The sequence below is a fragment of the Oryctolagus cuniculus genome, chromosome 13 (genome assembly GCF_051225735.1).
Source record: "Oryctolagus cuniculus isolate XC-2025 breed Fujian yellow rabbit chromosome 13, ASM5122573v1, whole genome shotgun sequence".
Taxonomy (NCBI): Eukaryota; Metazoa; Chordata; class Mammalia; order Lagomorpha; family Leporidae; genus Oryctolagus; species Oryctolagus cuniculus.
In genome coordinates, this window is record NC_142879.1 from 52,100,001 (window position 1) to 52,126,319 (window position 26,319).

At 43.6% G+C, this 26,319-nt stretch overlaps 1 protein-coding gene across 11 annotated transcripts in view; it reads right to left on the reverse strand.

The window, feature by feature from the left end:
* SIPA1L2 (signal induced proliferation associated 1 like 2) overlaps positions 1-26,088 on the reverse strand; it is a 231,310-nt gene extending 205,222 nt beyond the window's left edge. For 10 of the 11 annotated variants that reach the window (XM_070055530.2, XM_051821459.3, XM_070055529.2 and 7 more), the window contains exon 1: positions 25,948-26,088. The gene's annotated coding sequence lies outside the window, so the exon portion shown is untranslated. The remainder of the gene's footprint in view (positions 1-25,947) is intronic. The other variant, XM_089311586.1, reaches the window with a different exon arrangement.
* Between the last annotated feature and the right edge of the window lie 231 nt (positions 26,089-26,319).

Genomic DNA, 26,319 nt, shown 5'->3' on the forward strand with positions numbered 1-26,319 from the left:
TCATTCCTCACTGCCCTGCCAAGTGACTTGAGAACTGCTTGATAAAATCACACAGGCCGCTATAAACACAATTCACTGTTTGTCATGGCAAAAATACTTCCTCTCCTCCCAGACGCATGCATTCTAGCTCCATTTCCTGTGGCCACTGGCAGCGCCAAACCTACAGGTAAGAGCATCATTTCCTTTGGCCCAAGGTGGCCCTGCAAGTCTTTACCAAGATCATTCCATCTTCCAGATCTCGGCAGCAATTATCAGAAAGTTTCCATTTACCTATTTCCAACTACTAACCAAGTCAAAGAGTATCTGGTAGAAAGAGACATCTGAAAATCAGGAGTGAAGTGTGCAGGGAATCCGACAGGAATGGACATCATAATACACACACAATCCACACTCCATCCAAGAACATGACCTGATTCTCTCTCTTTTAATACTTGTTGCGTTGCACTTTTCACCCAACTGACCAAACCCCCCACAAGGATTAATTATAGTCAGTCAAAGGCTCAACACTTTAGCAGCTTCCTGCACCTCCAAAGGATTCCAACAGGCTGCCACATATAAGGGAACCTCCCCTGCCAGAATCCAGGCCAACTTTGTGTTTTGATTCTCACCGTTAACTAATAAGAGAAATATTAATATTTGAATATTGACTATTAAAGACTGTACATTCATTAAAATTCACTTGGTTTCTGTAAGCAGTCACTCGTCTCCTTTTCAGCCTCCTCCTCGGACTGCTTTAGTTTGCACATACAAATAATTGAGCCCATACTAAATGCTCAGGAACAGTAGCTGCAGGCTATTTAGCACCTAGGATGTGCCAAGTACTACCCAAAGCACTTTTATATGCACCACCAGAATCTCAGAACCATCTTTCCCAACAGATATTCTATATCCATCTGGGGATGAGGAAACTGGGGTTCAACCCACCCAAGCCATACAGATCTCAAATTCAGACCCTGGGTTGCCAGGGTACTCAAACCATGCTGAGTTTAAAAGACAAGCAAAGAGCCAGAGCTGTGGCCTGGTGGGTGGAGCCAGCACCTGCAGTGCCAGCATCTCATGTGGGTGCCAGCTCCAGTCCTGGCTGCTCCACTTCTGATCCTGCTCTCTGCTGATGCACCTGGGAAAGCAGCAGAAGGTGGCCCAAGTCCTTGGAACCCTATATCCACGTGGGGGATCCAGATGAAGCTCCTGGCTTCGGCCTGGCCCAGCTCTGGCCATTGCAGGCATCTGGGGAGTGAACCAGCAGATGAAAGACTCTCCATCTCTCTCTCTCTCTCTGCCTTTCCTTCTCTCTGTACCTCTGCCTTTCAAATAAATAAATAAATCTTTTAAAAAATACATACTGAATAAAAGTAACTTGAAACCTCAGAATGGTTTCATTAAAATCATACTGATGTATGCAAAATATGTTTTAACTGTAACAATTAAAAACAAGGAGGATTTCCAATTCTCTAACAATACAACACTACCTCTTACACACATCACAAATGCATCATGCCTATACCCAGAGTCAGACACAGTCGCTGCTTTCTGATCCAAAGCAGTGCCATACCATACAGCACATCCTGACCACATATATATGCCTCACATGGGATGCTAATGAAGTTCAATAATTCCTAGTACATTAACACTGAGTATATTCCATAGGCAACTTTGGCAACACCAAGAAAATAGACTTAATAATCTATGAATATTTTTCATCTATAATCATTACAATTTGATAAATACTAAAAACTGACTTCATAGTTACTATTTAAACATGATTCCTAAATCATGCTGTCATAAGCCACGTAGACTGACTCAGAGAGAGCCAATTAGCCTTTGACACTGCATTTAATTTAATCAGCCATTTCAGAATTTTAATAGAAGCATTAACAGGCATAAAAAAAGGAATGAACAATTTTTTAAGTCCTTATAACTTACAAGTTAGCTAATTTTTATTTTTAATGTAAAAGTCAAAAAGCATAGTATCAAAGGGCTGGCAATTACGCTGCTAAGCAGACACAGAAGTTAACTGAGTCAAAGTATGCCTGTCTCCAAAGGTAACGAGAGGGTTTTTGTCGTATTTTTAAAGCAAATGACAAAATCTCTAACTTAATGCTCTAGTAGCAACTCAGATGTCCTGTAAGAATTAAATAAAACTATAAAAATAAACTAGGCAGTGTCTTAGCAATAAATTATATTAGTAACAGTAAAAAATGAATATCTTGAAATTAATTTCAATGCCTTTAAATTATATATATATATATATTTCTTGTTATGTAGGTTTAAATGAAAGAAGGCTAAAAAATGCAAAGCTTAAACTCTATTACAGAAGATCAGCAGCTAATATTCAAAGATCTGCTTACATGAAACTGAACAGATTATAATACTATAAATGCTTTTATGGTAAAGAACATGTACCAAAGGGGCCGGCACTGTGGCGTAGTGGGTAAAGCCACCACCTGCAGTGCTGGCATCCCATACAGGCACCAGTTTGAGTCCTGGCTGCTCCACTTCTGATCCAGCTCTCTGCTATGGCCTGGGAAAGCAGTAGAGGATGGCCCAAGTCCTTGGGCCCCTGTACCCGCATGAGAGACTCGGAAGAGACTCCAGGCTCCTGGCTTCAGATCAGCGCAGCTCCAACCATTATGGCCAACTGGGGAGTGAGCCAGTGGATGGAAGACCCCCCCCCCCCTCCGCCTCTCCTCTCTGTGTAACTCTGACTTTCAAATAAATAAATAAATCTTAAAAAAAAAAAAGAACAGCTACCAAAAACATATTAGATGTATATGCAATAAATATTTGCAAAATATTTGTCTTACAAACTTCTGTTAGTCTAACAAACATATGGCAATCACCTGCTTTGAAAACTTGCATTAAATATCCCCAAAAGAATAAAATAAGTAAGGTTATATAATAAAAGAAAACCAAAGACCAGTGTTTTTGGCATAGCCATTAAGACACTTGTTGGGATACCCACATCCAATATTGGAGTTCCTGGGTTCAAGTCCTACCTCTTCTCCCAATTCCAGCTTCCTGCTAATGCAGACCCTGGGAGCTAACAGGTGATGCTAAAACACTTGGGTCCCTTGGGCCAGCAGTGTGACATAGTGGGCTAAACCTCTGCCTGTGGTACCAACATCCCATATGGGTGTGTGTTCATTTCCTGGCTGCTCTCTTCTCATCCAGCTCTCTGCTTATGGCCTGGGAAAGCAGTGGAAGATGCCCCAAGTGCTTGGGCCTCTGCACCTGTGTGGGAGACCATTAGAAGCTCCTGGCTTCTGGCTTCGGATTGGCCCCAGCTCCAGCCATTGTGGCCATTTAGGGAGTGAACTAGCAGATGGAAGACCTTTCTCTGTCTCTCACTCTGTCTGTCTGTAACTGTACCTCTCAAATAAATAAATAAAATCTTAGGGGGAAAAAAAGGTACGTGGGTCCCCACCATCTAAATGGAGACCTAGACTGAGTTTCTGGCTCCAACTTCAACCTGGCACAGTCCTATTGGTTTATTTACAGAGTGAACCAGCAGAGGAAGATCTCCCTCTTTCTCTCTCTCTCTGCCTTTCAAATAAATCAGTTAAGTAAATAGTCTTTTCTATAGGTTTGTCATACATAGCCTTTACTGTGTTGATATATATTCTTTTTTTTATAGATTTATTTATTTACTTATTTGAAAGTCAGAATTACAGAGAGAGACAGAGACAGAGACAGAGACAGAGACAGAGACCGAGACCAAGACCTTCCATTGACTGGTTCACTCTCCAAATGTCTGCAATGGCTGGGGCTGGGCCATGCTGAAGCTAGGAGTCAGGAGCCTCCTCTGAGTTTGAACATGGTGCAGGGGCCCAAGTACTTCGCCATCTTCTGCTGCTTTCCCAGGCACACTAGCAAAGTGCTAGATCAGAAATGGAGCAGCCGGGACTTGAACTGGAGCCCATATGGCATGCTGGCTCTGCAGACCCCAATGGCTTAACCCACTGTGCCCCCTAAATAAATATTTTCTAAAAAGAAAGTGAATCCAAACTATATCAAACAAGGAAACTATATTCCGACAAACCAATAATTTTTATAAATACATGTAACTTAGTGCAATATTTAATGTATGTTTTTTCCCATTACAATTCATTTTAGAAAAACAGGAAAACAATTGCAAAAATAAAAGTAAAAAATAATTACACATAACACAACCACAAGTAATAATCACTCTAAGTGTTTTAATATATGCTTGTTCCATTAATACATATGCATATTTAATTTCCTGCAAAATTGGAATCTATTATGGTTACTGCTTAGCAAGAAAATTTTTTCACTTAATATTCTATGAACATTTTCCCATGTCATTAAACAGGTTTATAAAACAAGATATTTAATTGATTTAAATTACTTGATCATATAGAATATCATAATTTAACATCTGACTGTCAATACTTTTCTAATTTTTCACATTATAACCAGTACTACAATGAGCATCACTGTACATAAATCTTTTGGACTGTTATTACTGCAGTGGGGTAAATTCCCCACCCCAAGGCCCCATACAATTATTAACCTTCTATGTTAGAAAAGCTGTACAGAGTTTCACCTAGAAGAGCTAGAGAGACGAGCCTGGAGTACAGGGTGCACCTTCCCTCCTTCTTCACCAGTGCCATGGAAGAGCCGCTTTGGTCAAAGCGTTCAGGCACACATGTAGGGTTCCTTGGCAGTGGTGCCATCTGCCCCCATTCTCCCTCTTGCACATTTTCAAGGGAATGGCTATAGAGTCTGAGAATAGCTTCTCACAACAGGACAGATGTCCCCAGGGGGACTGCTGCTGAAGGCAGACTACCTGCAACATTGTGATGGCTCTGAAACAACAGAAAACATTAAGGGGCGGGAATCCTTAGGCGCTGTAGTTTGAATAAAGCTTATCCCTTGAAACTTACGCTGCGGTTAACCCCAACGCTTAACCCTAACAGTGATGCAGTGACTGGGTGGAAACTTAACCCAACTATGGTACTTAGCTGTGGGCCTCTGGGAGGGAACTAGGATTAGAAAAGGTCAGGAGGGTGGAGTTCAGTAATTATATTACCAGTGGCTTTATAATGGTAGGGAACAAGACCAGAAGAGAACACACACACACACACACACACGTCTCTTACTACACGGGTCCTGTGCTGCCTTGGCACTCTGCCAGTAAGAGCATCACCAGATGCAGCTCCTCAACCTTGTACCTCCAGACCTGCGAGCCAAAACAGACTTCTTTTCTGCATAAGTTACTTAGACTGTGGCATTATGTTATCAGCGAGAGAAAATGAACTAATACAGCAGTCAGAGTCTTTTCAACACTATCTCTTCCTCTACCCTCTTAGTGCAGGCTCAGCCATTCATGTGATCCTTCTTTAACTTAAAAAAAATTTTAGCATTTTGGCATTATCAGGTGACACAAGTTAATGCTTGTCTCTGAATGCTGCACCCTTATCTCTCGCAGACTTCACAGCAGGCTGTGTGCAGTAGAGAGGAAATCAGCACGAAGTCAGGTAGAGGCCCAAGGCCACAAGCACAGACCAAAAGAAAGCAGGCGGGGTCTCCTAGCAGAGGTATGACCAGGTTCAATGCGACATCTAAAACTGGAAGCTCCAGAATAAATTTCCCAAAGGGTTCTTGGTCACCTGCTACCTACTCACAACAGATTAGTCTTCATAAAGTCAAACATATTGTCTAAAGATAGCTCACATGCTCCCCTTTAAACAATGGGCAGTTTTGTTAAATGACCTTTTTTTCTACTAGTTTAGTTTGTATTCCACAATTGTAACTGTTTCCCTGAAAGATAATTCAGGGTAATCATCCTCCTCAAACTACCTATGGACCACCTTAGATGTGGTTGAGTGTATATGGTGAGTCATACGTAATTATCATCATTAGGACAGTATTAGGGACTGTGATATTTTATAGTTAGCTGTTAACCACAAAAGTATAGAAAACTCAGAATCCATTTTGTTCATGAAAAGACAAATTAACTATTATTTTGTAAAATAAATTGTTGGACCTAACCACCAGTAAAGGATCAAAGTAAATCCTGGAATACAACATTGTTTATTCACTTTGTGGACAAAAGCTTAAAATACAAATATTAAACTACCAAAATTGCTTTAAAATCATTATTTCCATCAACATCTTTCTGTGAGTGATCTATCATGAATGTAATTAAAGCAAAACAGAAAAACCATATAGATACACATTATCCCCCTACAATAGTAGGAATCGATCCAACCCTGATTAGACAAATGATCAAGCAAGAAACGAGCAAGCTCACCTAATATTAAAATCTTTAAGTGCCATGATACTTGGTGTTGTTTCAAATGTGTTATTAGCACTTCATAATGGAACAGATTCTTATTCATAACTTTTGTTTGGTTACAACTGCAGAACAATAGAAAGTTGTGAGAATCACCGTGACTCAATATTAATCTCTGAAAGGCACACTTTCAAGGAACAAACTACGATTCTTAAAATGCTTTCTTTTTGTTCCTAGGTTCTAGTTACTGACTCTATTTTAAGAAATGAAAATTTAAGTCTTTGAAAAGTGGTAATAAAAAACTGGGGTTTTGAAAATTTTGCCTTAGTTTATATCTGTTTTTCTTTTTTAAATAATTAATATGCATTATATTGTCAGAAACACCAATATGTGAGGGATTGGAAATTGAAAAAAAAATGTGAGTTCCTTCAACCCTCTGTCACAGACAAGTACTCAGCTGGGTGACATAGATAGGAAGGAACAAGACAGCAGTTGGTACAAACTTCCTGTACCACGAGGCGAATGGTAGATGCTGAGTGCCCAGCCAGTAATAGGCTGGGCACCACACTTCCAGGGCTACAGTGAAGACCAAAACCCAGTATTATGGAAATGTGAGGAAGGAGACATACCTTGCTTATTTCTGCAGTTGTCTGTTTTTAATTTTTACTTATTTATTTGAAAGGCAGAAACAGTCAGAAAGACATAGACAGATCTTCCATCCTCTGGTCCATTCCCCAAATAACCGCAACAGCCGGGGCTGAGCCAGACTAAAGGCAGGAGCCAAGAACGAAAGCTAAGTATTCCGTGTGAATGGTAGCAATCAAAGTGCTTGAGCCAGTACTGTTGCTTCAATGGTGCACTCTAGCAGAAAGCAGGAACTTGGAGCAGAGCTGGAACTGGGACCCAGGTACTCCGATGGGGAATACAGATGTCCCAGGGCTGCATCTTAACCGCTCTGCCAAATGCCTGCCCCTTTCTACAGTCTTGTTTTGTTTTTGTCCTAATGGAATACCTTAGGAAATTCTGTGATCTTAATAAGCAGCAAAATACTTATATATTTTCCATCACTTGTCTCCAATCTTACAAACAAGAAAGTAAGCAAACAAACAAAAACACATCAGCAACTACAAGCTACATACGAGGGCCCAACATCAGGCTCCAGATGAGCTCAGAGTTCGGCCTTCCCCAGCATGGAGGGTGGCACCAAGTCCACATTTGTCCCGAGTCACAAGTCACCAAAACCTCTCAGGGACAGGGCTGGAGAGCATGTGAAGTCAAATAAAGCCAATATGACTGAGAGGAACATCTCTGTCCAGGCAGCAGCTTCAACTCACATTTCCAAATGAGCTATTAGACCTAGTAGCTAAGATTCTAGGTTAGGATGCCCACAACCCATAACTAAGTACTTGAGACAGAATCCCAGTTGCAGCTCCTGATTCCAGCTTCCTGCTGATGCAGACACTAGGAGGTGGTAGGTGACGATGGCTCAAGCAGTTTGGACCCTGCCAGCCATTGGAGAGACCTAGATTGAGTCCTCAGCTCCTGGGTTTCACTATAGCTGGGCTGTTGTGGACATGGAGAGTGTGAACCACCAGAGCAGAGCTGTTTCTCAAATAAACAATTTAAAATAAAAATAAAAACAAAATGAGCTAAAAAAAAATCTATCTGTGCTAATAATAGGCCTGAAACCCAGAGGCCACCAATACTCTCTGACCTTCAGCTTATACTTCAGCTCTTCATCTAGAATGAGTGGTAAGATATCTAAGCAGTACTTTTAAAATGAATTCAAGGGGCCGGTGCTGTGGCATAGTGGGTATAGCCAACGCCTACAGGGCCGGCATCCCATATGGGTGCTGGTTCGAGTCCTAGCTGTTCCATTTCCGATCCAGCTCTCTGCTATGGCCTGAGAAAACAGTGTAAGGTGGCCCAAGTCTGGGCCCTTGCACCCGCAGGGGAGACCTGGAAGAAGCTCCTGGTTCCTGGTTTCAGATTTGTGCAGCTCTGGCCTTTGCAGTCAACTGTGGAGTGAACCAGCAGATGGAAGACCTCTCTCTCTCTCTCTGCCTCTCCTTCTCTCTCTGTGTAACTCCGACTTTCAAATAAACAAATAAATCTTTAAAAAAAAAAAAAAAGTAAATTCAACTGTCTCTACCCTACAAGATACTACTGAAAATATCGACATTTTAACAAAATTCTTTATGTTAGACTTAAAAAAAAACACCCTCAGGGTAAAGCTGTAGAAGGCTCAAGCAAAGAGAAGGACAACAGAATGTTACAGCTGATCTCTAACAAGTCACCCACTTTTATCAAGAAATCAAGGGCACTATCTCCAGTTGTTGACAGGGTTCCACGCTTCTCCGTAAGTGTCAAACAGGGAAGCAAGTCCCAACAGTTCTTGAAGTTACTAGGAATCTACGCACTCTGAAGAACAGAGGACAGATTAAAAACTGTGAACAAAAAGCACAGATACTACTATAAAGACAAGATTAGGGAGACCAGATTTTTGGAAACTTACACTTACATTATAATTCAAGAACATAAAAGACACAATGCCCAAAAATGTTGTTATATCAGCTATACATTTATTTAATTAAATGGGGGGGGTGAGGGAGGGTGAGATGGAGAGGGTTTAGGGAGAGATGGGTATCCTGCAAATTATTAGCTCAGCTCAATTTAGGGAGCACAAAATATGGCCTTTCAGGTGCTGTGTGTTTTTAAACCCACAGAACACACCCAGTATTCAAGCTCTAGGAAGCCAACATGGTTTTGAACACAAAAATGTAAGGATCGCCCACAGGATTAGAGGCATGGCCCAGCAGGTCTTTATTCTGCGTCCAACAATAACAGAGAACACATAGTGGGAAGGCACTATGTAAAAACCACTTCTCCAAGGAGTATTAGTGAATCTGTTATTTCTTGGGCATCTCCTCCCACTCTTCCCATGAAAACAGGAACTCCAAGAAACCTTCGCCCTCTCGGAGAAGCGTTCCTTTCACCTTCAGTCAAACCACCTCTCCAACAAATTACGCTCACTTCACGTCATGCGAAATAGAGGCCCACGCTCCATGCAGGAGCTGCCAGAGACTTCACGGAACAGCCTAACCAGAAAAGGGTAAAGGGTCTTGGCTGATGGAATAGTGAGCTATAAGGGCAGAGGCCGGTGTAAACATTTACCCATTAATGGAAAGTTAAGCACACACATTTCAGAGGCATGTTGATGTGGGGCTTAATCAACTGCCATAAACATCAGGCCAATTCTCCTCACTTACCCAAAAGCTTAGTGTTTCACTTCAGATAAAGGAGAGACAAGATCCTCAGACTGTACATACATGATTAAGCTCCACACTGCTCTTTTGTTCACTACAAACAAAAAGATGTGAAAGACTCCCAAACCGCCACAGCCTCTGTTGAAAACCCACCATCTGCAGCTGCTCAGCCACAGCTACTACCCCCTGAAAGACTTCAGAAATGCTCTTCTCTCAACATTAGCCTTAGCAGCTGTGTTCTTATCACTCGGGAGGTTCCCTGAATCCTTCCTTGCTTAAATATTGGCAAAAATGAGCAAAATCACCATAGCCATCTACAGCACAGCCTGAGCAGATATCTGCGATAGAAAGGAAATGAACCCACCAGGCAGATCATCTAAGTATCACAGTGCTCACGGTGCTCCTGTTAAAGCAGCCATTCAGTCTTCTCACCCGAGCCAGTCTCCCCTGTCTAATCTGCTAGTGGATACTGACCTATGCAACCCCATCCCTATAAGTTCTTTCTTACACATAACTTCACTTAAGAACCTTCTCCAGAGGCCGGTGCTGTGGCACAGTGGGTTAACACTCTGGCCTGAAGCGCTAGCATCCCTTATGGGTGCCGGTTCTAGTCCCGGCTGTTACTCTTCCGATCCAGCTCGCTACTATGGCCTGGGAAAGCAGTAGAAGATGGCTCAAGTTCTTGGGCTCCTGTACCTGCGTGGGAGGCATAGAGGAAGCTCTTGGCTTTGGATCGGCACAGCTCCGGCCACTGTGGCCAACTGGGGAGTGAACCATCAGATGGAAGACCTCTCTCTCTCTGCCTCTCTCTCTGCCTCTCCTCTCTGTGTAACTCTGACTTTCAAATGAAATCTTTAAAAAAAACAAACAAACAAACAAACAAAAAAAAGAACCTTCTCCAAACTCCAGGAGAAAAGAAAACTTCAGTCCAAATCCAAAGCTGGACAGGATCCATCAACTTAGAACAAATTAGTGTAAGTTTCTTCTGACATTTTGAGAGAAACAGAGGTGACCTTCTAGAAGTATTATCCTACACATCCTTGGAAACACACAGGGTAACTCTAGAAAAACACAAAAGTCTGGCCGGCGCCACGGCTCACTTGGCTAGTCCTCCGCCTGCAGCGCCAGCACCCCGGGTTCTAGTCCCGGTTGGGGCGCCGGATTCTGTCCTGGTTGCTCCTCTTTCAGTCCAGCTCTCTGCTGTGGCTCAGGAAGGCAGTGGAGGATGGCCCAAGTACTTGGGCCCTGCACCTACCTGCATGGGAGACCAGGAGGAAGTACCTGGCTCCTGGCAGCACACCAGCCATAGCGGCCATTTGGGGGGTGAACCAATGGAAGGAAGACCTTTCTCTCTGTCTTTCTCTCTCTCTCACTGTCTAACTCTGCCTGTCAAAAAGAAAAGAAAAACATAAAAGCCCAGGAGTAGTGCCATGCTCTGTCCCCATACCCTGATATCCAGTGAGAGTGGGCCATGGCGCACACTCCACCTGCGCCTGGACACAGACTCCAAGTGTGCTCCACGTGATCTTCAGGCAGGCCAGTTCCATTCATCAGAACTGGCACTTGCAGAGTTCAAGATGCCAGCCAACAGTGTGCTCAAGGCCCTTTCCAACTAAGGCAGTGTCATGCAAGTTCATCAGAGAGGAGGGAGGATGGCACACACAACTGCTTCCTTGGGATTTGCCCCTGACCCCAGCCCAGCTCCTTGCACAATGGGAGATGGCCCCTGGACTCCAATGGAATGCCCTCTGAATGGACCACAAGCCAGAGGGCCTTGCAGTCATTCAGAAGGTTCCTGCTCCCAGGAAACCCTCTGGCTGCTGAATAAATGATCACCATTATTCCATTCATCAAGTGCTTCTTAAGCCTTCTATTATGAGTCTGAATTTTAAACAGGGACTAGGTCCTTTATTACATCCCCTAATCCATGTCCCCAGTAACATTTCTTTCAATGTTACAGAATCTGTCTGCAATTTCATTATTACCGGACTTATCCTCCATTCCTCCACCCAGAACTACTTAGCACTTTATAAGAGAAGGGAACACTGCCTCCAATAGCAAAAATTAATTAATTAAAATTTAAAATTATACTTAGAGAAATGTTTTATTAGGAAATCTTTCCAGAAGGAAAGCACCATAAGAGCAACACACTGTCTACCTTGCCACGATAACGTCTGGGTCCCCAGAACAGTGCCTGGCACAAAACAGCCTGCAATAAACACCCGACACGTGGATGAATACTTTTGGTGCCTGCTCTATGACAGGTACTGCTTCCCAACTAATCCTCTCTATAGTGCTGCAAGGTAGATTAACCCCTGTTCATTTACAGGTGCAGTTTCTGAGGGCAAGCAGCTGGCCTACAGGCACCACAGTATGGACAGGGCCCCTCAGCCTCAGCATGTGTCCATGACCTATGCAAAATGAGAGTACAGCCAGTGCAGGGCCCAAGACCACAAGGACTTAGTTCTAACTGCCAGAAGATAGGCAGGTGCCATGGAAGCTCCAAACACAGAGTACCTAGCATCAAACATAACTTCAGAAAACCCACTGGGCAGAGCAGAACCAAACAGGCAACATTCCTTCCACAGTACTAGAGCAGACACGTCAGCAGCCAGCTACATGACAAACCCAGAATTCTCTAAAGGTAGATGTTCAGGAAGAGGAGAGTAAAACTGACAGACACACCTCTGGGACAGACCCCTGGATGACCCAGATCCCAGTCGCCCCTTTCCTTTCTGGCAAGCCTGACTGCAGAACACTGAGGGTGCTGGGACCAAGATATTGTAGCGGAGAAGCAAGATGGAAGGAACCTGTGTCCGTGAGTGTCAGGGGGAGAGGAGTGGCCCAGCCCACCTCCCCAGACCATGAGCAGTCACACAAGAAGTCATCTCCTTTCTCATCTGGACACTGCATTTTTGAGTATCTTTTATGGCAGGTGGGGAAAAAAAATGACTCCCAAAAACACAGTCCTAAAGAAAAATATTTCCACAATGACAGCACATGATATATGCAAAACATTCACTGATCCAGTAAAAAAAAATATATTTATTTGAAAGGCAGAGTTACAGACAGACAAAGACAGAGAGACCTTCCAGCTGCTGGTTCACTCCTCAACTAGATACAACAGTCAGGGGTGAGCCTGAATGAAGCCAGGAGTCAAGGACTCCATCTGGATCTCCCACGTGGGTGGCATGGCCAAGTACTTGGGCCATCATCCACTGCTTTGTCAGGTGCGTTAACAAGAGGCTGGATGGGAAGTGGAGCGGTTGGGACTCAAACGGTGAGCACATGGAATACCAGTGTCAGTGTTGGAGACAGCTGACTAACCTGCTGTGCCAAAACACTGACCCCGACACAGTAAAATTGAGGAAAACATTTTATTTGCTTTATTTACTGCTGCAGAGGTTTATCAACTCAGTACTCCAGTATGGGGCCCAACAAAGGTGGTTAACTGCATCTAGAATTTAAGTCAATTTGGATTTTATTTTGCTAGCCAGTAACTCTTCAGCACAGATGATTTACAAAACCCCTGGTTGTGTAGGGTTCACTTGGTTAGCCTTCTCTGTAAATAGCATCATAAAACTGAATATAAGACATGCTACTTTTTTTGGTAAAGAATTTATTTATTTATTTAAGAGGTAGAGTTATAGACAGTGAGCCGATCTGAAGCCAGGAGCCAGGATCTTCCTCTGGGTCTCCCACACGGGTGCAGGAGCCCAAGGACTCCACTGCTTTCCCAGCAGAGAGCTGGATCAGAAGAGGAGCAGCCAGGACTAGAACCAGCACCTGTACGAGATGCCAGCGCCACAAGTAGAAGATTAAGCTACTGCACCACAAGAAATGCTCCTTTTAATAACTATTGAATTTGAACTAGAAATAGTTCCTACAGCTTTGCAGACAAACAGATGTATTTTCTTTCACCTCAAGTTTTCCAAGTAGCACATTCAAAGAACTAGCAATGTGTCAGGATCCACCTCTCAGACGCAAAGGTTCAGCCCGATGCTGAGAGCGGGCCTGAGTCGCCCTGCAGTCAGTGCCAGCAGATCCACTAAAGCAGCCCACAGGCAGCATATAAGAACAGACCCAAGCGGCCGGCACCGTGGCTCACTAGGCTAATCCTCCACCTGTGGCGCCGGCACCCCGGGTTCTAGTCCCAGTTGGGGCACTAGATACTGTCCCGGTTGCCCCACTTCCAGGCCAGCTCTCTGCTGTGGCCCAGGAGTGCAGTGGAGGATGGCCCGAGTGCTTGGGCCCTGCACCCACATGGGAGACCAGGAGAAGCTCCTGGCTTCGGATCAGCGCGGTGCACCAGCCACAGTGCGCCGGCCGTAGCAGCCATTGGGGGGTGAACCAACGGAAAAGGAAGACCTTTCTCTCTGTCTCTTTCACTGCCCACTCTGCCTGTCAAAAAAATAAAAAATAAATTGGCCGGCGCCGTGGCTCAATAGGCTAATCCTCCACCTTGCGGCGCCGGCACACCGGGTTCTAGTCCCGGTTGGGGCGCCGGATTCTGTCCCGGTTGCCCCTCTTCCAGGCCAGCTCTCTGCTATGGCCAGGGAGTGCAGTGGAGGATGGCCCAGGTGCTTGGGCCCTGCACCCCATGGGAGACCAGGAAAAGCACCTGGATCCTGGCTCCTGCCATCGGATCAGCGCGGTGCGCCGGCTGCAGCGGCGGCCATTGGAGGGTGAACCAACGGCAAAGGAAGACCTTTCTCTCTGTCTCTCTCTCTCACTGTCCACTCTGCCTGTCAAAAAATAAAAAAAAAAAAAATAAAAAAAAATTAAAAAAAGAAGAGACCCAAGGAAAAACAGCCAAACCACATATGAATATCACATCCCTACTGGCAAAGGAGAAGTTGTGACTTAGGATAAATACACAGATCTCTAAAAGAAACTGCTGCTAAAACCACTTAACAAATAGATACAACCTTTACAAAGCATAAATGATATCTAAGTAAAGGAAAAGCAAGCCTCCCATATTTAAATGTTTAGGTGTTTGGCACAGCAGTTAAGACGCTGCTTAGAATACTATCCTCCCAGATAGGAGTACCTGAATTCCATTCCCAGCTCCATTTCTGATGCCAGATTCCTGTTAATGCATACCCTGGGAGGCAGCAGGTAACACCTCAAGTTCTTTGCCCTTCACATGGGAGACCCACATTGAGTTCTGGGCTCCTGGCTTGAACCTTTCCACTCCTGGCTGTTGTGGGCATTTGAGAAAATAAATCAGACTCTTTCTGCTTTGCAAATAATTAAAAAATAAAGTACCTGGCAAAGTACACACACACACACACAATGTTGAGTTAAAGAAGCTTTACATAAAGGAGTACCTACTACATGACTCCATTTACATGAAATTCAAGAACAGCCAAAGCCTATCTATGGGAAAAGAAAATGAAAAAAGGGGGCTGGAGCTGTGGCACAGTACGCCTGTAGCGCTGGCATCCCATATGGGTGCCAGTTCACATCCCGGCTGCTCCTCTTCTGATCCAGCTCTCTGCTCTGGCCTGGGAAAGCAATAGAAGAAGGCCCAAGTGCTTGGGCTCCAGCACCCAAGGGGGAGACCCAGAAGAAGCTCCTAGTTTCTATCTTCAGATCAGCGCAGCTCCAACCATTGTGGCCATCTGGGGAGTGAACCAGAGGATGAAAGACTTCTCTCTGTCTCTCTTTGTAACTCTACCTCTCAAATAAATAAATCTTTTTAAAAAAAAAATCTTACCAAGCACGTACTGTTACTTCATGTGAAATAAAAATGGAAGCAGACGGAAGCAACAGAGCACCAACAGCAATGTGACTGACCCTCCACCTGCCCCGACACACCTGGATGGTAGGTGAAATGCTCAACTCTGGTGAGCTCCTATTATCCTCAGCCCTCCTTCCTCATGCTGCCTTGGCTTAAAGATTTCATTACTCAGAATAATTTAAAATAAATCACCTTGGTGAATCAAGTATCAAGTTACAAATTCTTAAACACAAGGACTCAAAACTTTGAACTACAAATATATTATGTGTATATTCTCTGGACAAAAAACAAAATAGATTCAGTAATTTTACACTAAAACATCAGTTATATTTCTGACATATTAAAAATAATATTTCCTTTTATGTTAGGACACACTCTATAATCTTTAGCAAATTACAATGAGAAATTACATGATCAATAATCACCACTTTGAAAATACTATCACTTCTCCTTAATGCTACTTTTATTAATAATATCAACTTCTAGAATTGCAAAATCTAAACCACATAGATGAATTTGGCTTTAATCAGAGCACTATGTTCAAATGAACTGACAGTGTTTGTATGTATTTGGTGGTCCCCAATAGAATGCTATAATTTGAACATAATTTGGCTCCTGAACTCAAGTTGGATGATTTTGTTTTGTTTTGTTTTTCTAAGATTTATTTATTTGAAATGGAGAGAGAGAGAGAGAGAGAGAGACTGAGATTGATCTTCCATCAGCTAGTTCACTCTCCTAGGCCAGGCTGAAACCAGGAGTCAGGAACTCCATTCAGGTCTTCCATGTGAGTGGCAAGGCTATTCTCCTCTGCTTTCCCAATCACATTTACAGGGAGCTGGACTGGAAGTGGAGCAGCCAGGTCTTGAACCCACACTACATGGGATGCCAGCATCAAAGGCAACACCACAATGCCAGCTCCTCAATTAGGATTTTAAATCCCAAGGCCAAAGTTGATGGTGCTGGGAGGGTGGAGACCTGAACCAATCATGGTGTCTAGGAGGTGGGCCTAGTGGGAGTTCCTGTGTCACTGAGGCCTGTCCTGGGAAGGCAGCTCTCACAAGAGGGTTGGTTATAAAAGCCAAGTTGGGCCTAGCCACTCTCTGCTTCTCAGCTCTCCACATGACCTTTCTTCCATGTGTGCTCCACCATTCCTATGCTCTGACCTCAGCAGATGGCCTAATCAAGAGTGTACCCAATCTTGGGCTGTGAACCTTCAAAAATGTAAATAGAAATAAACCTCTTTTCTTGAGAAGTAGCCTGTCTTGAGCATTTCATTATAGTAACAATAAGCCAACAAATAGAGTCACTGAGTGTCTCTCATATAAGAAGTTCTCAGTAAAAATTCATAACCAATTTCCAAAGCTCAACTCAAGTCATACATTCTTCTCAAATGTTTTCCGGACTATTCAAACCCACTTCCTTCCTTCTGAAAGAACTTGTAGTACCCATCTATCCCTGGTGTCATTTACACAGCAATCTTTTCCTATTCTAGCTGGCACATGGCCATGGGTTTGGGCAAAACACAAGGGAACAGGCAATTAGTTCATCCCCTAATAAGGTAGCACATTCTATTGTACGATAGATCTTAATCCATTCTATTTCTTAATCAGTAACATCACAGAGTTTAATTAGAGGAGAACCCAAGGTTCCTATGAGACCTAAAACTATGACTTGATTTAATTTGCAAACTGTACATGACACTGACCTGAGTCAGGCATGGGGTGATAGGATCCCTGCCACCCCTGCCCTCAGAGGTCTCACACCCTGGAGTACTCACCAACTTAGAAATAATAACACAAAAGAGTTTTTAAAAGACCTCAAAATTGTGTGGCCTCATTGCTTTAAGATTGGATTAGACTCACTTGTCTCTATCAGTTAGACAAAGCCACCAGACACCACTCACCCTACCTCTGTCTTCTGCAAAGCAGGAGATTCTATTTTGCTCTATATAACACTTGAAATAGTTTATTTTAAATGATCATCTTTCTTCTTTTCCTGAAAAAGAGAAACTAAAAGTCCAGTTTTAACACCTTGATGCTCGCAAGGATGGCAAGAAAAACAAGTAAATGTTGCCACTATCTTCCAAGAAGGAGCCTGGACTGCCCTCTCTCCCTGCCCTCCTCAACACCTCCCACGGTGCTACAGGAGGGAAGGGCAGCTGTGATAAGTACATGTTCCTGGAATGACGAAGCCAGAAGGGAGAGAGAGTGGTGGCTCTTGAAACTATCGGAGGGCCTTACTCTTCCCTCCATGCACGCCTCCTGTGCCGACGCCACATCCCCTCTGCTCCACAGTTTATTTCAGAAAGAACGAGAGTTACGGTGCCAAGCTCACAGGATGAATTTAGAAAGCTCCACATAACCAGACGCACCGCGACAGCAGCCATCAGACATCACCCAGATTTAACTGCCCTAAAATTAGCAGTCGGAGCAAAGCAGTTAGTGCAGTGATTGCGTCAGAGCTGCTCTGACTGGCAAGCTGCCAGCGTTAAACAAATGGTCCTGCGCTCTCTACCAGGGAAACAATATTTTGGAAGAGAGCCAGCTAAGCCTTTCAGTGAATGTTCAAATTCTAGCTTCCCTATTAATGTTTTATAATTCAATGACAAGGTGAACAAAGTCTATATGGGCTACATCTGCAAGGGTGTTATTTTCTTTGTTGTAAGCACTTATTCTTTGGGTGAGTAAAGTACTGTGGATGAATCCTTTTAAATATTTAAATGCCTGAAATTTATTTAGGGATTCACATTCAACTGGCTTAAACAAAGATTATGCAAATCTAGCAAAGTATAAATGCAAAACAAAAATTGTTTCCCTCTTATATTTCTTTTAATCTTGGCAAAGACTCAGGGGCTAAAGAAATGTTCTCTGCATGATCACAGAACCCACTCACTTCCCCACAAAGAATATATAACCTGATTCAATCAGTGGAACTGCCACCTCACCACAAAGTACAAAATTCCTAATTAATAATAGACGATCCCCTGGCTGATACAACAGGCATTTTTTAAAGAACAATAAGCTCATTAGTTCAACCCACAGCCTCCACTTCCCCCTTTCCAGTGGGTCGGATAATTCCACCATTCTCACACACATGCATCATTCATTTTACATTTTACAATTATTTACTGAGACCCACTGTACCTTACCAAGGCAGCTATATAACATTGTAAAGAGCACTGTGGTTGGAGTTAAGACACCTGGGTTTAAAACAGAATTACAAATTCAGAAAACCACATTTTCTTTCATTAAACCTTGGCTTTACATCCATAAAAACAAAAACAACCCCATCAGGCTTACATGGGTCTTGTTAAGTATATGTAAGAGATACAAATGAAAGTTCACACCCACAAACTGTTTTTAAATTTGTCATCAAATTTAACATTAAAAAAACTCTTAAGTGGGGAAACAAGTTCATTAAACTAAGCAAATAACTGAAAATGACCCTAAATAAACAAAACTGGTTAATAAATTGGGAGCTTCCACTACTATTTTTTTTTAAGGTTTATTTTTTTAACTGGAAAGTCAGAGTTACACAGAGAGAAAGAGAGGCAGAGAGAGAGAGGTCTTCCATTCTGCTGGTTCACTCCCCAGTTGATCCCAACAGCCGGAACTGTGCTGCTCGGGAAGCCAGGAGCCAGGAGCTTCTTCTGGGTCTCCCATGCGGGTGCAGGGGCCCAAGGACTTCAGCCATCTCCTACCGCTTTCCCAGGCTGTATCAGAGAGCTGGATAGGAAGTGGAGCATCCGGGACTTGAACCGGTGCCCATATGGGATACCAGCACTGCAGGCAGTTGCTTTATCCACTACGCCACTGCGCCAGCCCTCTATTATTATCTTTAAAGGCAAATATCTACAACTCTTATCATAACATGCCTTAATAAACAAATTTAAACAAAAAGGAGTTAAAATGATAGCCTTCTGATTTTGTATATAAATTAATAGTATTTCTGGATATTAAAGATAAAAGACTTCCATGGTATAAAATTAAACTATGGTTACTGAGCATCCACTATTTGGAAGGCATAAATAATATCCCAACCTACTTTGCAACCCTCAAATTAAAAGCACCAGATCAATAAAAGGTATACTATATACTACTGATGAGACTTTTTAAAATTATTATTTTTTGTAGAAATTATCATTGCTGGTGGATTGAGAGATAAAAGGATAGTGTTGTACAATTCAAAAATCATTTCTTTTCAGTAATCTTTATTAATGAGCCCAAAGTAGGGCCTTTACATGAACTGCAGTCTCATCTAATTCCAATACAGCACAGTCATCAGTGGGGACCAGACACTGAAACCTTGGGAAAGATTTAAACCACACTCTCTCATGACAGAAGAACATCAGAGGGTGCCCAGTCTCCCTGGAACCACACCCTCTGACTGGGAGTATACAGGTCTTGATGTAACAGATGGAATGCTGTCAAAACTCACTTGAGAAACTACTACATTTTTAACAGTTCCACATCAGAGTTCAGTCACAGATTATTTCAAATGACCTGGGAAAGATATACAATGAAGTATAAAATAATGTTTAGACAGATGGTTCATAACAGAAATAATTAGAACTATAAGGCAATACTACTCAACAAAAGCAAAGATACATAAAGTTCTTTCATGTTCAACTCCACAATTTCTAATCATTTCTTTAACAGTCTTTGGTGAGAACTTATCATGTGGCAAAAATCAACTAAGCAAGTGCAGGGAATTCGGCAGTAAGCCAGAATTATCTGCTTGTGTGGTGCTTGGGTTCTACTGAAATGAGAAAGAAGGCAAGACAGAAGTAAAGTAGCCATCTTTTGCTGCTTTTCCCAGGCCATTAGCAGGGAGTTGGATTGGAAGTGGAGCAGCTGGGAAATGGACCGGCACCCATATGGGATGTCAGCATTGCTTGCAGCAGCCTTACCCACTTTGCCCCAATACCCAACAGTTCTTACTTTCCACAGCAGTAATTTTTAACACTGGTTCTTTACTTAGACTTTTTTAATTAAGGGTAATTAAATACACAACGAATAGCTTATTTTGGACTCCTCTGAGTTCTTGAACAACTCAATTAAGTGAGAATTTCAGCAGATTTAGCAAATTTGCAAAAGTGAAAAATATGGAGATATCTAATTGTCAAAGGCCAAGATGCCCCTGATGGCTAAATATTTATTTGTGGAAATAGGGAGAGATGTATATTATCTAATTAAAACACCAGAATCCCAGGAAATGATTCTGACTCCAATCCCAGTTATCTAAAAGTAACTCAAAATTAAAAAAAAAAAAAAAAACTGGAAAATGAACTTAAGAAAGTCCAGGGGCCAGTGCTGTAGCATAGTGTATAAAGCCACCGCCTGCAGTGCCGGCATCCCATAGGGGCACCAATTCGAGTCCCAGCTGCTCCACTTCCTATCCAGCTCTCTGGTACGGTCTGGGAAAGCAGTAGAAGATGGTCCAAGTCCTTGGGCCCCTGCACCGGTAGGGGAGACCCAGAAGAAGCTGGCTCCTGCCTTTGGATTGGTCCAGCTCTGGTCATTATAGCCATTTGGGGACTGAACCAGCGGATAGAAGACCTCCCTCTCTCTCTCTCTGCCTCTACCTCTTCTCTCTGTAACTCTGACTTTCAAATAAATCTTTAAAAAAAGAAAGCCCAAAAATATTGTGTTTTTTCCTACAATCTTTTCATTGCCTAAGGCCTCCAGAGGCCATACGTCATATGTGGCCCTTTCAGTCATTAAATATCTATTTCTCAACCACCAACTATGTGTAGAACATGTCCTAGATACTAAGGGCAGACTAAAATTGAATTCATTTCTTACAAAAACTTGGTCAGTAGAACCAGAAAAGGAGGTTTGACATGCTATTTCAAGATATCCCTGTGGAACGATGGAACGAGATAGACCCGTTAAAAGAAATTGAGTGCATGAGTACTTAACTGTAACCAAGGGTGTCACTCCTTATAACCATAGAGGGAAGCCCTTTATGGATAACGAGACACAATTCATGGTGTTCAGTCCACTAAGCAACTCATCAGTGACTTAAGTAAAGAAACACATTCTGGTCTTATGTGCAGACAGCATTTCTTTGGGAAAGCAGGCAAAGGTGCTAACTAATAGAATCAAATTCCAAAAGGCACCATGGGAAGAACTAGCTGAAATAAAGCATAAAAAAGCACAGGGAACGTGAGATCTTGCAGTACATCAGAATTGGAAAGGGGGATGAGAATGAATGGCGGCTCGCGATTAAGGGTTCAGAGATGCCAGCGAACAGGAAAGTCCCGGAGTCCGAGTGGTGTGGCCACTGGGAAAATGAATGCAAACTTGGACTATCTCAGCACAAGCAGGGCAAGGGACCTAGGAAGGGTGCTCCTGCTCTGCTGTACACAGGCCCAGCTGCACACAGAGCAAATCTGACAGGTACTGCTCCATGAGTAACTAAAATACTTCTATATACAGACTTGCCCTGTAGGTCACCAATGCAGTAAAAATTGAAATAGATAGAATCAGAGTTCAATTTGTTAAGTCTGAAAACCACCAAACAGGTGGAGATCCCTACCCCTTAGAGTTAATGCTTTTGGATACTGCTGAAAGACTGAGTACAGAGATTATAAAAAGGGACCCAAGCATCAAAGAAAGGTTACTTGGGCTGCTCAGTGATTTCCAAACCCTGGAGCTCGTTGAAGTTCTTATGCACATGTCGGGTGATTTTAACAATACCCTCTCTGGATGGGAAGAACTCCAGTCTGACAGCATCTCCTGCCCCCTTTTCTTGATGTTATCAATGTAGCTTAACAATAGCAATCTCTGTTATTAATTTTCAACATACTTATATAGCAATATTAACTGAAGAGAAATCAAACAATCCTTTAAATCTGCTTTAGTATTTGTTTTTTTAATTTTACGGGTAGGTGGAAAAAACAGTATAGAAACAATATGAAGAGATAACCCTTAAATTCCCTTCTGGTTCATGGACACAATGACAACTGCGTTCAACTTACTGCTTGTCTTCTTCCTTCCTGGCACCCGGCTTGCCCATACAGTGCTGTGCAATGCAGGGAAAGCCATGAAGAAATGGACTGCACTACACATGACATTTCTCAAGAAAGGGAAGCTCTGTAGTGAGTCAGATCTGTCTTCCTGCAACCACTGCTGCTCTTTGGAACTGAACTTCAAAAGAAATCAAAATAATTTGTTTCTGAAGATATGGGGCATTTAAATTTTTTTAAAAAGATTTATTTATCTATTTGAAAGGCTGAGTTACAGAGAGGTAGAGAGAGAGAAAGAGAAAGATCTTCCATCAGCTGGTTCACTCCCCAAATGGCCACAATGGCTGGAGCTGGGCCAATCTGAAGCCAGGAACCAGGAGCTTCCTCCCAGTCTCCCACGTAGGTGCAGAGGCCCAAGCACTTGGGCTGCTTTCCCAGGTGCATTAGCTGGAAGCGGGATTGGAAAGAACCAGTGCCCATACAGTGCCCATATGGGAATCCTGTCAGTGCTGCAGGCGGCAGCTTTACCCACCATGCCACAGCGCTGGTCTAGCATTTAAATTCTTATCACATTGTTATCCCATCTTTAAAAGGGGTCAAAGCTAAATACAACTGGAACAGAAAAGGAATTTCTGAATCACTGATTTCAAGGTAAGCTAGCAGCTATAACACTCATAGAGTATTCACCTACAAACATACTATAAGCCAAAGTGGCGGGGGGGGGGGGGGAGGCACACTCAGTAAAACTATAAACATCCCAATCAGACATACTTTTCAGTATTCTGACGCATTTATTTTAAATATTAAAGAAATCTAAAGTTTTGATGCTGAAAGGAGTCATGGAACTACTTCAATCAAACTCATTTGTGACAGGTGGTAGACAGGAAGCTCAAGGCTCCTGTATCTGTGCCTGTGCTCTTTCTACTCTCCTGAAAGGCAACTGGGTTTAACAGAAGCAGAAAATCTAGAACACAGTTCTTTGTATTTTTAGGACTATATATTTCAGTCAAGTTCAAAATGGGGTGGGGGAATACTTAGCTTTTCAGTTAATAATAAAAGCCTACATTTTCTGCAAATTCAGCATATCTTTGAAGAGGCTTGTAACCCTAAATCACCATCATAAGTAGATTAGGAGTTCAAAGACTCGATGTCTTCCTCAATCTCAAAAAATAACCTTTGCATTTTCCAATTATAGCTGGGGGGAGAGCTCTATTCACATAAACACAGAGTTCTTTGCAAAGTATGCAGTAAACACAACCCCTTTTAAGCTGGTTTTCATGGCCAAACATAACACTTTTAAACCAGTTCCAATTACCAGACAATTGTCCTTTCAGGATAGCTCACTTGTATGACCTCACTTTCAGAAATAGATTTCCAAAATGAATAACCCACTTCCCATTTTGTGTCAGGTAAAAAGAGCTTCAAGGAGGACAGGTGTTTACTAAGCCCAGGTATCAAGGAGCCCTTCAAAATACCATTCCAGTCTTCAGGCAAGGAAAAGCATTCCAAATCCATATTACACAGCCTTAACTACAACAGGCATCAGAAATGCCAAAACATGATGATCTAATAGTTCCCCTATTCAAGTAAAAGTTACATGCCATAAAAGTAAAATTCTTTAAGAAAGTCTATGATTTCAAAACACGGCATAACATTTTATGACAAATACATACTCCAATCACCTGGGGAAAATCCAGGGCCCTTATTCCATAACCAGATGCTCCACCTACATACCTGTAATGCACTTGCTTTATTTTCCAGACTGTTTCTTAACCAAGTTCATTTCACCCCATCTATAGGTAGCATGTGGGTACTGATAGAAGCTGGTTCTGATTTCATTTCCTACTTCCCAGATGTTTGCTCAGTAGCTTTGCGTTCTGTTTCTCCTTCAGCTATTTATGAATACACTCTACTTTAGAACAAATTCAGCGTGTCAGATCTGAAGCCAGGCAAGGCACACAATAAATGACAGCTATAAAGGCAAAATGTCTACAGTTTACACGTAAGTTTGGCTACCTAAGCAAGATTTGGACAGACTGTCATGGTCTTGCTTTAGAATAAAGTACCTCAAAATGTAACTGAGAACTTACTGCTGTTGAAATGGCCAACTATAGGCTATTGTACTTGTCAGTAAGGGGTTGTATTTGGAAATAAAAACCCAAATATCATCTGGAGAGGAGAAAATAAAAACATCCCTAACACAAACCTTGGTATGAATCATGCAGATATACAAGTACTTCAACTCTTCCTCAAATGCATCAACTGAATCTTAGTGAACAATTAATACTATTTGTACCCAAAACTCAAGGAAGATTGCACTTTCCCATGAATAACACTTTGATGCCTTTCTGAATTAAGCAGTGAAACTAAATCAAGCAGTAAACATGCTCTAAGTGAAAATGGCCTCTAAAAGGAATTACAAACTCATCCTACAACTCTGAAATCCTCAAATAAGACCAAACATGGAACAGACATTCTTAAATGTGTGCCTAAATATAGTAATCAGGTTGTCTCTTAAAATTCACCTTTAGGAATCTTATCCCAGAAATACCGGGCCACCTTTCCATACCTTCAAAAGTATCCATACAGGTTTTATACTGAAGTAACACATTTCCGATGAGATTTTTTTTCTTCCATCATTAATTGTATAATTAGAAAAAATACAACCTAGATTGCAGACACAGGCAACTCGAACGGGCAGTTTACTAAATGCCTGTCATAAGAAAGCCATCTAGTGTTAACGTTTAGAAATGAAAACTGCAGACAAAAGAGGCAAAGACAAATTTGCGCGACTATCTTGAACTTACTGAGCAAACCCGTGACAATCACCAAGACTCTTTGTTTTGGGCTTTCCTTGTCTCTGTTGCGTTTTCTTTTTAAAGCCACCCCTGTTAAAGCCAAGTCTAAATCTAAGCAAAATCCAAAACGTCTACAGTTTTATTTGGACCAAAACACTGCTTTTGGTGAGCAGAATTTCGTGACCCATGCACTTGTTTTTCCAATACCCACGCCGGAGTCATTCTGGGCTGATTTAATTTAACCGAAGCAGGTTAATGATGACAAATACCTCCCAGAGGGCTAATGCCAAGTTGTTCTCTCTTCCCGAGAAGCCACGGCTCTCGCTGTAGATGATGAGCCCGAAATTGATTCTCTGGGTTTGCGGCACGGCAGGAAATTAATCTGTAGGTGCTCCTGGGGATATTCCCAGGACGCGGTCAAACTACCCGTTCTGACGAAGGGGACCGCAGGAGGCCCGGCAGCGGAGGGGGTCCGAGCGCTGCACACCGGCGGCCGCGCAAAGTGGGAAGAAAGGTCGAGCTGAGTGAGAAGGGCGCTCGCCCGCTGCTCGGGGTCTCACAACAAGGGGGCCGTCCCGGCGAGCGCGCGGAGAGCGGCGCCGCCGCAAGTTCCTCGGTCCCCAGCCCGGCGCGCCGGGGAAGCCGCGACCCCGGTCTCCCCGACCCTCAATCACAGCCCAGCCCGGGCACCTGGTTGAGGTCCTCCTCGGTCCCCGTGTCACCGCGACGGTGCCCTGATAACTTGGAGAGAACCAGCGGCCGCGGCTCCCTCGTCCACCCTCGGCTGGCAAGCGTGGCGCATCTGCCAGCCGGACCCCGCGCTCCGCGACCCCGCCGCCGTCACCCCTCAGACGCTCCCGCGAAGGGCAACCCCTTACCCTCCGGGACCGTCGCAGAAGCGCCCAGACACGCACCTCGGGAACGCCGTCCTCCGAGACCTGCTACAGCCCGCGCGCGTCTGGCGGCGCGTACCGGGGCAGCTGCCTTGCCGCCCGCCGCTGCCCCGGGCTGCCCATCGGCCCGGACTCTGCCCGCGCCGGACTCCGGCGGAGGCGGCCCGGACCCGCCGGCTGCCGCTGGAGCTCTCGGCCTGTGAACAGGCAGGCGGCCGGCGGGGGCGCGGCGCTCCTCCTCCGTCTTCCTCCTCCTCCCGTTCCGCCGACTCCTCCCGGGCTCCCCGTCTGCCGCGCCGGCTCCCGACGCCGCCGCCCGCCTGCCGGGCGGCACCGCCCCTCGCCCGCTCTGCGGCCTCCCATTGGCCGCAGCCTGCAGGCCCCCTCGGCCCC